We start from the raw sequence: 12,349 nt of genomic DNA, 5'->3' as shown, positions 1-12,349 counted from the left end.
GGCCACATCTAATTTTCAAAAGTAACTTCAACACATTGGAATCATTCAGTGAGTCTTAGGCTTCTAAGTGCCCCAGTCTCTTTGAAAAGACGATTTAAACTTCAATGTTTTGATTTTGAAAATACAACCTGTCATTTCATACAGAATACCACTCAGCTATTACTTTCTGAAGTACAAAGCTAAAAGCTTAGTCATGTTCAAATGTACAGGAAGCAAAAATAAAGAAAGATTATTTTGGGAGGAATCAGAGTTGGCCTCTAGAAAGTGTTTTTAGTAGGATTATAGTATGATTTTCAACTTCTATTTAGTTATTTTGAGATTTTTTTCTTTTCCTTTCCAATCAATTTGAGTTGAATAGTTGCACTGTTGAACATTATTGTTGTTGGTACTCTTCCCTCTCTTCTCTCCATCTGACTCAAAAACATCAAAATACAGGCCTCTTTGGCTCTCTAACTTCTCTTTGAAGACATAGCAAAATGGCAAATTCTCTTGCAATGCTATTAATATCCTGTGTGTACCTAGCACGTTTCACAGACATAACAGGGTTTAGTCTCTCATGTCTGCATGTGATTTGCTTTAATAAAATCATAGTTTTGCCTTTATGTTAACACATACACTCAGCAGTAATATATTTGCTGTCATTTGAAGTGAGCTCAATGTTGCACTTTTCATACCACAAAATGTACTACAAAAATGGAATATTAGTATGGTTTAATATATTTTTTTCAGAAATTTAAGTCCTTTGAGTAGTTATTGGGTAAATATAATGTAAATGTCCAAAAAGAATAAGCTAAATAGATTCAGGTGTTTTTTTCCTCTCTTTACATTGTAATTACATATATGTGTGTGTGTGTGTATGTGCACACGCATGCGTGTGTGTGTTTCTACTATGTAACTGAAAGTTTAATTTTCTCAAAAACAAAATGTACACATGATTAACTTTGTAAAAGTTATTGTAATGGAATTGAGTATTTATTTTTAAACTAAATTCTTAAGGAACCATTGTCTGTAAATAAAAGACTATATTTTCCTCCTCTATTTTTGTTCGTCTTATCAATTGTATTTAAAATTTGTGTGTAAAATATATTCTTGAGATGCTGTAGGTTTTACTCTACTTTACTGATCCAGTTAATATTCCAGATTCAGTGCACTTGTTAAAAAGATACATAGTATTTTGGAGATCTGCAAAGCATTAAAATAAGTAGGTTACAGATGTAAATTTGTTGAAGATATTTTAATAAATGTTTGGGAGGATTGTGTCTGAAACAATTTGCACACATTTCTGGGGATGTGAATTTCCTTTAGTTCTCATGCTACTTTTGGCAACTCATCACATTTCCAGATACATAATATTGAAAAGCTCTTAAATGACTTTCAATAAATCAAAGCATGCTGCCCACAAAATAATATTAAAATAGTGTCTCAAAGGATGTATCCTTCATGTCTTCAGACACTAATATTTGAGTTCCATTAACTAAGAAAAAAAATGTAAATTACATTATCATTTTACCTATATTTTACTGTTACTTGTATTACTCTAGATTGATAGCCTAGAAAACCTTACTGTACATCATTACAGATATTTTTTTCCAATTTCTCTAAAGTCAGAATAGGAAACAGCTTCAATTTATAAATAAAATTATAGAGAAATTTCATGACCTTTTGGGGAGTACAGAAACTGGAAGCATCCTTGCCAGGATGCTAGGCAACTTTCCGAAGACTGGTATATTTGAGGTGGGTTTGGCATCATGTATCACAAAAATAATAAATAAATAAATAAGAGGTGTTTTTGGCATCATGTATCACAAAAATAAATAAATAAATAAATAGATAGATAAATAAATAAATAAATAGAAAGTGATTTCTTAGATGTTTCTGAGAACAGCATAAGTGTGTTAGAAGGTTGTTACCAGAGGTTGGAGTGATCATGTCAACGGAGAATAAGACAGAGATATACTATGAAAGACCTTGAAAATCACGACAAACTATTTGAGTTAAAAAGAGGGAATCAGTGGCGATACTCAACAAATCTACAGTGACATGATCAAACAGTATTTTTTTTGTTTGTTTTGTTCTTTTTTTTTGTTTTTAAAAACTGAATAAACTCTGTATTAAGACTGGAGAGGACAAGAACTTGAATAAAGATTTCAGCTATGTAAATGAATTGGAGATGCTAGATAGAAATAATCAACAAGATTTAGGCATTAACCAAACATGAAGAATGGTTTACAATCCACTTCCTGTAGAAGAGAAGGGACACATGGGTATTGGGAAAATAAGACAGAAGCTTAAATTACCACAGTGAGAAACATGTTAGAACTATCTATATAGACACTGAACAGTTAAAACACGTGTGTAATGATCATCCTAATAAAAATTAGCTAAGCCAAAGTAGTCCAATTTAGAGAGACACTTGCTGTCTTTCATTCTCTCATTTTTTTATTGCCTAGTGTCTTGAAGTGAATTTCCAAGAATAAACCTATGCAATAACACCAAAACTGAATAGAAGTTCAAAATAGTTGGACCCATCCTTCAGTTTTAAAATAAATGCTACTCTTCTGAACATACAAAGGTGTCATCAGATATAAACCTTATTTTTTTCCCTATGCTGTAGAATTCTTCACTATTTCATTGTTAGTGTATTTCACCTTTAGAGTTATTGAAAAGTGTTATTTCATAAATACAGAATGAATTTATGGTAGACTATTGTAAAATGTTGTAATTGTTGAATTGTCTTCTTCTAATTAATAGGCAGATAAGATTTATACAATTCAGTAATTTCAGAGATGCACCATTTCATACCCATAGACGTTACAACTATTTATCTATGGGTTAAAATTGTAGATAAAAGCATGCAATTATTCCTAACTTATTTTGTTTATAAATATGTAAACATATTTATAATTATGCACTTATATGTGTGTATATATATATGTAAATATATACACTTCAATCAGAAGCTATGCTATTTATATGGCTGAAGAAATTGATCCAACCATAGCTTTAATATAAAAATACATATACTTCACTAATATATAGTGAAATTTTCATATATCTGTTGTTTCAGGATTGCACAAAATCAAAAGCTGGAATACTGTAGTTATTGAAATAATTTAAAACCAAATGAGCTGATGACAGTAGAATTTTAGATTAACTTCTGAGAAAACTTTAATCAAAGCAGACTGGTGATTTCTTTGTGTAACCTCTTTCATGAGACAAGGTGCTTTGCAAAATAATGAAATTAACAATGCAAATATTGATGAATACACCAGGTCAAACAAAGCAGTCCTTGGTCTTGAGAGGCCCAATACCGTGAGTCAACAAACCAAGGGATTCCAGATGCAAAGAGAACAAGGCACAGAGACAGCTAAATAGGATATGCCTTTCACTTGCCTTTCACTTTGTGCTGGTTTCTTTGGAAGGATGAAAAAATGTGACAGTTGTCAAGTCCTGGTTTTGCTGCATGTTTGCTGCATTTCCTTGGCTTTATTTGCTCTAGAGTTTTTGTTGTTGTTGTTGTTTGTTTTGCATCTTGCAAACAACCATAAATGTGTCCAGTTTTTTCTATATGACAGTGGAGGCATAGGCTTCAGAAGCTTCTGGTTTCCGTATAGGTTAATGTTAGGTTAATAGGTTTCCATATAGGTTAATAGGTTTTCGTACAGGTAGTCCCCGCACACTTAAGAAAATTTGGTCTTACAGTACTGTATTATCTGTCTCTGATGAAAGAAACAGGCTCCACAGATCGCAGCTGAAGACAGCATCAGAAGAAATGAGTGGTGATTTAACTTTCACAACTTATTCTTTTTGACTGAAATTGTTTAGGCATGCTGGGCCTTCATAAAAACCCTCTGCAACTTCTTAAAAAGAATGTGAGGAGTGAGTGAGGAATAATTTCTTCATTCGCAGTGTTACAAGACTATTATTTTCTCTCTCTTTTTTTTTTTCTTTTGACATTGTGTCGTTCCTGTAATTCTTTGCTGTTTTTCTCTTTCTGTCTCCCTGTTTAAGAAACCCTTGTTAATTGAATGTACATTCGTCTATCTCCTACATTTGTTCATTACTAATGATGAAATGTATTCAAACTCTAAATGCTAGGACTGCAATAAATGATTAAACCTTTTGAAATGATTTATGAAATTAACTCTACTAATAGATCTGCAAAATTCTCAGCCAGATTATTAGATCATAGAATCATTAAGGTTGGAAAAGACCTCCAAGATCATCTGGTCCAACCATCATCCGACCACCGATGTCACCCACTAAACCATGTCCCTAAGCACCGCGTCCAATCTTTCCTTAAACACCCCCAGGGATGGTGACTCCACCATCTCCCTGGGCAACCCATTCCAATGCCTGACCACTCTTTCTGAGAAAAAATTAATCATACTTATAAGATTATTCATACTTATTGATCATACTTATAAGAATTTGTATTAGCACTTAAGAATCTTTACTTCCAACTCTACTAGTCACAGAGTCACAGACAAAGCCTACTACATGATTCATAGCTAATCGAAATAGTGTGAATCAACCACTGAGAACTGTACAATTATGTAAATAGACAAGCAGTAGAATTTAAAACTAATGTCTTAATGAAAAGCTTGAGCCACAGATCACCATATGATGATGTGAGTTAAGACCTTCTTCAAAAGACAAGGTGTGTGAGTTAAGGGAAACGTTATAAAATGTTGGTGTCTACTTTTCTATCTTCCATTTCTCATTAACCTCAAAAGAGGGCAAGATGATGCTCTTTGCTGATCCTACTCACAGTGTCTATAGCATTATTTTGTGGCATTGATTTGTTATGAACCAGACAGAAGTGTGATGTGCCTTTTTTTTTACTTTGAGCATTTTTGATTTCCATTGAAGTATTGATGAAGGCTAGCAGTGCTAACTTTTATATCTGATTTGGAGCAGTCATAATCACCCTGTCTTTGAGAGATGGTATGATGCAAATGTTTAGAGGACATGCATTCATGATGTGGGATAATGGAGCTTTAATTATCACAAAATGCTTTTGATGTTTGAGATGGATGAACTCCCAAAATATTATTCCTCTTAGAGTCTGAAGTTCAGTAATTTTAAAGATTCTTTTTATTTTAAGTTCTTTGTATTTGAAAGGAAAGCACAATGTCAGATATATCCTCTGACCACAGAAATTAGTTGCTAGAGGATGAGTAAGAACTGAGAATTAAAGAGAGAGAGAGAAGGTGTTTCACCATGTGAATTTTGCCCTCTTTTTTTTTCCTGATTTAAAATCATCATCAGAAGATCTCATATAATTATCATTTTTCCCCCCTATGCTTTGATGATGCATTCCACAACTCCAAAAAGATGATGCAGATCACTGAAGGTAGAGTTCTGAGACTGCTTCATGTACACACTTCTGAAGTCATCATCTTTATGGCTTACATACAATAACCTATTTTGGAAGTTTTAACAACAGCAGAAGAATACATCTTCTTTGTACTCATACACCATGTCCTGACAACAAAAAGAATGCCTTGAGATTTTAAAAGAAATTTCCCATCTCTCTGGTCTTAAGTGTCTTCTAAAGTAGCAAACCAAATCCAACCTCAAGTTTACTGTGAAACAATTGCATAAGCAAAAGATGTGAAGGGAAATCAGAGTTTCCAGAAGCTGAGAAAAGAGAAGATTCTTAAAAAGAGAACAGGTTGCATAGAAGGCTAAAGATCCTATTCAAAGCCAGGCAGAAAATCTGGATGTATTCCAAAAGCAAGATTAACATACATTCAAGATAAACTTGCATCACACTGTGAGGCTAGCATGTCCTTTCCTTTAAGCAGTATTGAACAGCTGAGAATCATTCACCTTACTTCTTTAACAGATATTTTTTGAGGGAAAAGGGGCAAAGACAATACTAATTTTTAAGTAATGTGAGCACAAGAAATCTGATGCCAAACTGCCCTTTTTGCTCCCGGGATTGTGTTGAGCTAATTCCCAAGGCATCCTTCTGAAAATGTATCCTTTGGATTAAAAAGAAAAAAAAAAAAAGGCAAAAAACCCACCCTCTTGAATCCTACTGTTTTAGTTCCCTGTGTGAATCTTATGGTTTGATTTAGGAATGTGCTCCTTGGTTCCCATGTGCATTGTTGTTGTAGTATTTACTTTGGAAGGAAAAGTGAGTATATGGTTCACGCCTTAACCTTGTCAAGCTTTCCCCTTACCAACTTGAACTGACACCATAGAAATTCTGAAAAGAAAGGCCACAGCCAAAATTAATCATAAACATTAACCATAAAATATTACTCTTGACCCTACCAAGGGGCAGACCTCTAGGAATAACATCCTGCTCCTTAAGAAAATAACATCCCTCTCCAACTGAGAGGAGCAGACGGTCTCGTCTATGCATGACGGACGTGTTGACCTGTGCCTCAGGGAGTAACATCCGATTTCAACTCAGAGGGTAATAAGCACTCCAGGTCTTGCATTGTGGAAGTCCGTCCCCAGACGTAGCCCCACAGATAAGCTCTGGCAGCTTCTGCCTTCTGCAAAAAAAAAGTCCCGTCCAAGGTTGTACTATAAGGTTAGTTTTTTTGCAAGGCCAAACAGACTAAGGCTGAAACTAGAAAAATTAGAGCTGCCACCCCAGCTTCCAGGCTGTTTGGACCAACAATGAGCCTTGATGAAAGCCTACAGTCTGTTGCTCCTTTGTAATATTTCATATGAATAGACACTATGCTTGGTTTATTCTTAGAGGCACGATCCACAGATCAGAGAAGCTATTTAGGTTGCTATCAGTCAGCATGCTTCTCAGCAGCAAATTGATTTAATGCAAGCCTCAGAAATCTGAGAAACCCAGAACCAAATTTGGTGCCTAATGCTATTTTTATTTGGAAAAGAAATAACAGATCAAAGAACAACTTTACTGAAAATCACCAAAGATGAGACTTAAGTGCTTCAAGCAAGCAAGACCTGCAACGTTGAATGAAGCATTTTCTGAATAACACAAATAAAATAAAATAAAAATCTATGAATGGAGCAATAAACCAGATCAGTCCCCAGGAGATATTGGTTGTACTGGCACTGACAGCAACAGATTAAAGCAGCAAACTGTTGAACTTACATCAAGGATACACTGCAGACATATTTCTGATATTGCACTCTTCCCTGAGCTCATCCCCTTGCCAGCAAGGACAAGATGCAAGTAGCACCAATACTCACTTTTCAGAGGGTTCTCCTCAGCATAAAAGTTCCTTGCTTCAGCATCGCCTCACCAAGTGATTTTCTTATTATTATTTCCAGTATATCACCCCGGATGGAAGCTGAGCTGCCTGGTGGGACAGGCAGGTTAAGTGAAGAGAGAACTGGTGACACAATTGAATGTCATTCCTAAATGTTGGAGCGCTCAACAGTATGATGTAATCTTCACAGAAGATTAAAGGAAAATTTCCCTGATAACCCTTACTGGGACAGAAAGCAGGGTTTGTCCCACCCATTCAGTGATGTTAGTTAAAGAACATACTTAGAGCTTTTGCAGTTATATTATTACTGGTAAATGTGTTTGTGAGGTTAAAATTTATCTGAGGTCTATCGGCCACACAGAAGTGCAGATAGATAGACCCCCTGTAAGCAAATGTGACAGATTCACTGCCACAGAGATGGCAGAGGTTACTGCAGTGAGATCTGCTTGGAAAATGCCTTAATGTTTCCACAGGAATTGATTTGTACTTGATTTGTTCTTGTGTAGTCTATTCATATCGAACAAATATAAACTGTACCCTACCCGGATGTCTTTTTTCTGACAATGTAATACATTTGCTCAAACTGAGTATAGTCCTACTTTCACACTAATGCCAATACATCACCCCTGTTATTATTAAGCTATTTATGCACATTCTGACAGTAGACTAGACCTCATCTTTGAGATCAGTACCTGATGCACATATTTCTTCCCTCTTGCCCTCTGTTTCTTTCCACCATCCATCACACTGACTCTTACTTCCTATTCTATCCTGTGAAATAGACACTACCTTCTTTTTTCACAAACAGTAAAACAGATCAAGGTGGTTCTATGTGTTGGTAAAGATAAATGTCGAGACTAAAATCCTTCCTTGTGTGGCTTCCATTAAACTTCATTGGGTAGCATTTGCACACCTTTCAGTTATGATGCACAAAGGCAACTTTTTTTTTGGAGTCTCATAATATCATGCCTTTTTAGCAAACCAGTGCTTCTGCACAGTTCTTAATTGAAATCAAATGACATTTAAACCTCTATGTTTTGTGAGTTAGTTGTTCAGTCTTTTCTAATGGTACAGGTGGTGTACTATGTCTAAGAGAAGATGACAAAAGATGCCTTGGAATTATGCAAACAGTACTTCAGAGTACCTGTGATAAATAAAGACAGTAGACTACATTAAAGAAATTTTCATTCTGGAGATGTGGCAAGGATAATGAAGAAAAGTTGTGAAGAAGCATTTGAACCTAAGCAATTCACACTGGGGGACATTTTTGCTTTACCGAGCTTCAGTCTCTCAGAGTGAGGAAAATGGAAGTCTTCTCACTTATCACAGTGATGTGATAGGAAAGAGAATATTTATTACCATACATCGGTGTATAATGTTTTGTTCCTGGTAGTGAATTAAAATATTTGTTTCCGAATAAAGGAAGTTTTCTTTTGTTTTATGAAGAACATCGCTGCAAGAACTAAACTTAATTGTAGAGGAGTAGGGAGCCCTAACACACTTGCCAGCTGAAATTAAACCTGCCAGGGTAGCTGTTCTATCAGTTGGCTAACAACTGGCAATTTCATCACCAGACAAAAGTCAGAATTTCCTTCAGAGAAAAATTGACTCTGACTTTTTGAACTTTCAGATTACTGGGCTGAGCAGAGTGAAAACAATTGTTTAGAGACATCATGCACGGATGTAAGGGACAGATGGCTGTGAACTATGCCAGAGAATTATGATAAGATGTTCAGGCTGCACACCAGGACTTTTTTTTCCATTTCTTTCTTTTCAACCATTGCTCTGTCTCTATCACTTGTTCTCAGCCTCACTTGCTTTCCACTGTTTCGCAATAATAGTGAATATATAAGACACTCTGCTAGAAACCTGAGACGACTTAATAAACTGCCTTAGGCTGAGTTCAACTCATATGCACAGAGCAATGGCATCCTTGAACCTGTAGATCCAAACTGAAGGCAAGACTTCTTGGAAGATGTGGTTCCTCAGAGGCTTTCACTGGTGTCCACCCTTTTAAAACATATTCTGTACACAAAGATTCCTAAAAGCAATCTAAAGGTGAAATTGAAGATCTACATAGATTATTCCCTATGCAAGAGAATGGATGAACTTTTCTTTCAACTCCTGCTGCTTAATGTTGATTTAATATATTGTCTTGACTTCTAATAAGGTTATTGAAAGATAAAAGCATATAAGGAGCTGTGCCACAGATGCAACCATCAGAACTTCATATGCAAAATAAAAAGAGACATTATAATAAAAGAAAATTGAATGTTGCTTGTATAAAATCTGGCTTTGTTTTGATGCATAAAACAGCAAACACTGTTCCACAGTGAGGTTTTCAAGAATGTCTTAAGTATACAACGCTTCTGATGCCACCCCAGTTGCCTATATATAGATCTGTCTTGTGTAAAGAATTTAAAAAGCATTAGAATGGAGAAATCAAAGAGACAATAAATTTTAAACCAATCTTATTGTCTGCAGCCTAAAGTGTTATTAAGATCAAAGTGGAGCAAACATCTGGCATTTGCCTTTCTGCAAAAATTAGATCAAATTACCTACCATAGGATTTAGATCCATTCAGTAAGATCTTTCCATTGCACACATAGTTTTCTTTCTCTTTTTATTTGCTAGATCTAACTTAGCTTCCAAAATCTACCCTCTTCATTCATTTGGAGCTGAAACAAATTAACAACAAAAATGGAAAAAAATGTTCCTCATATATGTTCCTCATGCACATCTGTTTCCCAAGGGACGTTCAAGGTCCTTCAGATCCTAAGGAGAGAGGTTCAGCTAGCCTTCATCATTGCCATTGATTGCAAATGTCTAGAAATAAACTTTACTGAGTACCCACAACCCTGTCCCCCTCCTCAATAAATTTTTCATGCTTACTGTTGTGATTACCGTCACCGTTGATTTTATTTTATAATTATCACTCATAAAGTACACTGTTAAGAAGATTGGGATACTGGCACATACTTTTATGTGTAAACATGGAAAATGTTCATTTTTCAGACATTAAAAATATCTAATGCATTACTAGGCATTTGATACCGTTTTTTTAGAAAGACAAATACATGTATGTTACATCTATATAGCACAACTTTTTATTCCCTGAAAAGAAGAATACACTAAAATAGAGGTAAGACTGAGAATACATACATTTTTTAAAATATAAAAATAACTGTGCCTTTAGTCCTCAACAAATTAATTATGAACTGTAGAAATTTGGTATAGTTTAACTTAAAGGAAAAACAATATAATGGTCTGCAGATTCATTATTAAATAAATCAAACAATCTTAACAGTGCTCTGTACTGATGCCATGCAATAGCTATAAAATTATGATTAATGAATTTTAGTGTTGGTGTCCCAGACGAGCTGTAACTGACACATTAATTCTTTCCAATTGCGTTCTTGCTGGAATCCATATTGGTATTACTAGACAGAAGGTTAAGATATAGCTCTCAATTATTCCAGAGATGGAGATATTATTTTAACCTTTGTTCTTTTGATCTCTTGTAATATGAATTGGAATATAGCTGTTTCCATAAGGCTTTCTTTAAAAAAGAAATGCAAACATGGCAATTTCAAAATTTATTTGCAGAAATTTTATTGGGAGTCATTGTAACTTCTCTATTTGATTCATCCCCAAGCTATGTGACTTACATCTGTATCAAAGCAAAGAGGAATTATTGCTTCTTGCAACTTAGAAATTTATTTTTTTTAAAGTGAACCCAAACATTCTTCTTTTATGTCAGTATATATAGTTTGATCCTCACATCTTGATCCTCGACCATTTAAAAGAGACAGACTATGAATTTCATTTTCAATATTTTTAGAAAATAATAAGAGAGTGAGCAAGTGACAGTTAAAATTTCTGTACTCCTCCCCCCAGACCCACAAAAGCTCAGGGAGGAATTCAGGCAGCCAGAAGCCACACATTGTCAAAGGGCACCTTAAAGTCATCAGCTACATTCCCAGGCAGGCAGTGCAGACAGGCTTCAGATGTTTTTATGAAGCTGCATTACAAGGTAGCATCAAAAATCTGCACTACTGAGATTTTTTACCATACCTTTATGTTGCTGTGTATTTCTGGTTTAAGTCCTAGCTGATAAATAAAAAATAAAGCAAGGTGCCCAAATCTTATTATGGTTAAACTTTTTGATACCTTAAGGCCAAGATCTGATGATTTGTAAAAATACATAGCAGTGATACCTCCAGTGTAAGTCCATACTAAGTCCAGATATACATTATTTTTTTCGTTCTCCAAAATTTTAAATTGTGCAGCTCCTCCCTTTGATTAGTGCAGCTGCCCAAGTAAGCACAGTCAGCCAGAAATAATTTCGGACCTTCTACTGCCGATACTGAGTGACTGATGTATTTCAATAATTAGGGAAGTTTCTAAAGCAAGTTTGAATTCTTCGGAGTGAATAAGACCTACGCTATTTTAAAAGAGAAGGAGCAGTCTGTGGTATACTGGTTTAAGCAAAGCAGCATTGCAGGCTCCATCTTCTACCGGTGATTTGGTGTTTCTCCTTTCAGAAGTCTGTTGGAACTAACAGCTCCAGGCCAGGCTTGTATGCTGGGCAGCACAAAATATCAGTCCCCAAGGCTACAGTTCCCCAGTGTTCCCTTTTACTTTTTTGCTCAGGAGAAGGTGAATTACAGGCTTAAATTACCACATCATTTTTGGAGACGCAATGCCCTTTTTTCCGGGCAGGCAGCGCTGCTGACAGGCGGCTGGAGCGCAGCCACGGTGCTGCCTGTTCCACTGACCCGTCCAGAGCACGCCGCACCTACCGCACCCATGTGTTGCTCAGATGTCTCGCATATGCTCAGCCAGCCCGACTCGCTCTTGATGCCTTAGTCTTATCACGTGTGTGCAAATCTACTGCACAACACATGGGTTGCAGAGCACACACGGAAATCCTGAACAGGAATCTAGCCTACCTCGCTGGGAAGACAGAAAAAAATAGCCTTATTTCTATCCGTCCCCTGAAACCTGATTGAGGTGTGTGATCTCTCTCTCTCCCTCTCATCTTCTTTTGGTCCGTGCAACTATCTATAAAGCACGCAGGACTTCACAGTGGACATATCTTCAATTCAAAGTTGGTATGAAGGCCAAATGTAAATTATAAT

This window comes from Anser brachyrhynchus, assembly GCF_964034855.1.
Source record: "Anser brachyrhynchus genome assembly, chromosome: 5".
Classification (NCBI taxonomy): domain Eukaryota; kingdom Metazoa; phylum Chordata; class Aves; order Anseriformes; family Anatidae; genus Anser; species Anser brachyrhynchus.
Note: the sequence above shows the minus strand (reverse complement) of the source record.